Source organism: Anomaloglossus baeobatrachus, unplaced genomic scaffold (assembly GCF_048569485.1).
Source record: "Anomaloglossus baeobatrachus isolate aAnoBae1 unplaced genomic scaffold, aAnoBae1.hap1 Scaffold_71, whole genome shotgun sequence".
NCBI lineage: Eukaryota > Metazoa > Chordata > Amphibia > Anura > Aromobatidae > Anomaloglossus > Anomaloglossus baeobatrachus.
Window position 1 is genome coordinate 234,157 of NW_027445085.1, and position 3,363 is coordinate 237,519.

Below are 3,363 nucleotides of genomic sequence, written 5' to 3' on the forward strand. Positions count from 1 at the left end.
CCTAATTTTTTATTATGTCCACATCCTGGTCCCCATCTTGGACATCATAACAAACGTGCACTTTTTTGTTTAATTTACACATTGGACCATAGGAAAAATGACACTACAGCTACAGAGGTGACCGTCTGATAGCCCAGCTCGACTATCCATCTCTACTGAAGACCCTTTCAGCTTTTTGAGAGTTGGGTGGAGGACATCATCTCTGAAAATAGGGTCCCACAGCTGCACCCCATCAGTGTGAGCAGGACTCTTAGGACTCTTAGAAGAGTTAATGCTCTGAGACCATGGGGGCGCTTAGCCCCCTCTCTTCGTCACTGAGGATGATTTCATTTTTCAGGGATTAGAGAGGGTGGTCCTTGTGGTGGACTGCAGGTATGGAGAGCTGTTGTCATCGTATTAGATAGATAAGAATGATTATATGTATTGTAGAAATGTCTCCTATCATGTTCCCTAATTTTTTATTATGTCCACATCCTGGTCCCCATCTTGGACATCATAACAAACGTGCACTTTTTTGTTTAATTTACACATTGGACCATAGGAAAAATGACACTACAGCTACAGAGGTGACCGTCTGATAGCCCAGCTCGACTATCCATCTCTACTGAAGACCCTTTCAGCTTTTTGAGAGTTGGGTGGAGGACATCATCTCTGAAAATAGGGTCCCACAGCTTCACCCCATCAGTGTGAGCAGGACTCTTAGGACTCTTAGAAGAGTCAATGCTCTGAGACCATTGGGGGCACTTAGCCCCCTCTCTTCGTCACTGAGGATGATTTCATTTTTCAGGGATTAGAGAGGGTGGTCCTTGTGGTGGACTGCAGGTATGGAGAGCTGTTGTCATCGTATTAGATAGATAAGAATGATTATATGTATTGTAGAAATGTCTCCTATCATGTTCCCTAATTTCTTATTATGTCCACATCCTGGTCCCCATCTTGGACATCATAACAAACGTGCACTTTTTTGTTTAATTTACACATTGGACCATAGGAAAAATGACACTACAGCTACAGAGGTGACCGTCTGATAGACCAGCTCGACTATCCATCACTACTGAAGACCCTTTCAGCTTTTTGAGAGTCGGGTGGAGGACATCATCTCTGAAAATAGGGTCCCACAGCTTCACCCCATCAGTGTGAGCAGGACTCTTAGGACTCTTAGAAGAGTCAATGCGCTGGTACCATGGGGGGCGCTTGGCCCCCTCTCTTCGTCACTGAGGATGATTTCATTTTTCAGGGATTAGAGAGGGTGGTCCTTGTGGTGGACTGCAGGTATGGAGAGCTGTTGTCATCGTATTAGATAGATAAGAATGATTATATGTATTGTAGAAATGTCTCCTATCATGTTCCCTAATTTTTTATTATGTCCACATCCTGGTCCCCATCTTGGACATCATAACAAACGTGCACTTTTTTGTTTAATTTACACATTGGACCATAGGAAAAATGACACTACAGCTACAGAGGTGACCGTCTGATAGCCTAGCTCGACTATCCATCTCTACTGAAGACCCTTTCAGCTTTTTGAGAGTTGGGTGGAGGACATCATCTCTGAAAATAGGGTCCCACAGCTGCACCCCATCAGTGTGAGCAGGACTCTTAGGACTCTTAGAAGAGTTAATGCTCTGAGACCATGGGGGCGCTTAGCCCCCTCTCTTCGTCACTGAGGATGATTTCATTTTTCAGGGATTAGAGAGGGTGGTCCTTGTGGTGGACTGCAGGTATGGAGAGCTGTTGTCATCGTATTAGATAGATAAGAATGATTATATGTATTGTAGAAATGTCTCCTATCATGTTCCCTAATTTCTTATTATGTCCACATCCTGGTCCCCATCTTGGACATCATAACAAACGTGCACTTTTTTGTTTAATTTACACATTGGACCATAGGAAAAATGACACTACAGCTACATAGGTGACCGTCTGATAGCCCAGCTCGACTATCCATCTCTACTGAAGACCCTTTCAGCTTTTTGAGAGTCGGGTGGAGGACATCATCTCTGAAAATAGGGTCCCACAGCTTCACCCCATCAGTGTGAGCAGGACTCTTAGGACTCTTAGAAGAGTCAATGCTCTGGTACCATGGGGGGCGCTTGGCCCCCTCTCTTCGTCACTGAGGATGATTTCATTTTTCAGGGATTAGAGAGGGTGGTCCTTGTGGTGGACTGCAGGTATGGAGAGCTGTTGTCATCGTATTAGATAGATAAGAATGATTATATGTATTGTAGAAATGTCTCCTATCATGTTCCCTAATTTTTTATTATGTCCACATCCTGGTCCCCATCTTGGACATCATAACAAACGTGCACTTTTTTGTTTAATTTACACATTGGACCATAGGAAAAATGACACTACAGCTACAGAGGTGACCGTCTGATAGCCCAGCTCGACTATCCATCTCTACTGAAGACCCTTTCAGCTTTTTGAGAGTTGGGTGGAGGACATCATCTCTGAAAATAGGGTCCCACAGCTGCACCCCATCAGTGTGAGCAGGACTCTTAGGACTCTTAGAAGAGTTAATGCTCTGAGACCATGGGGGCGCTTAGCCCCCTCTCTTCGTCACTGAGGATGATTTCATTTTTCAGGGATTAGAGAGGGTGGTCCTTGTGGTGGACTGCAGGTATGGAGAGCTGTTGTCATCGTATTAGATAGATAAGAATGATTATATGTATTGTAGAAATGTCTCCTATCATGTTCCCTAATTTTTTATTATGTCCACATCCTGGTCCCCATCTTGGACATCATAACAAACGTGCACTTTTTTGTTTAATTTACACATTGGACCATAGGAAAAATGACACTACAGCTACAGAGGTGACCGTCTGATAGCCCAGCTCGACTATCCATCTCTACTGAAGACCCTTTCAGCTTTTTGAGAGTTGGGTGGAGGACATCATCTCTGAAAATAGGGTCCCACAGCTGCACCCCATCAGTGTGAGCAGGACTCTTAGGACTCTTAGAAGAGTCAATGCTCTGAGACCATTGGGGGCACTTAGCCCCCTCTCTTCGTCACTGAGGATGATTTCATTTTTCAGGGATTAGAGAGGGTGGTCCTTGTGGTGGACTGCAGGTATGGAGAGCTGTTATCGTATTAGATAGATAAGAATGATTATATGTATTGTAGAAATGTCTCCTATCATGTTCCCTAATTTTTTATTATGTCCACATCCTGGTCCCCATCTTGGACATCATAACAAACGTGCACTTTTTTGTTTAATTTACACATTGGACCATAGGAAAAATGACACTACAGCTACAGAGGTGACCGTCTGATAGCCCAGCTCGACTATCCATCTCTACTGAAGACCCTTTCAGCTTTTTGAGAGTTGGGTGGAGGACATCATCTCTGAAAATAGGGTCCCA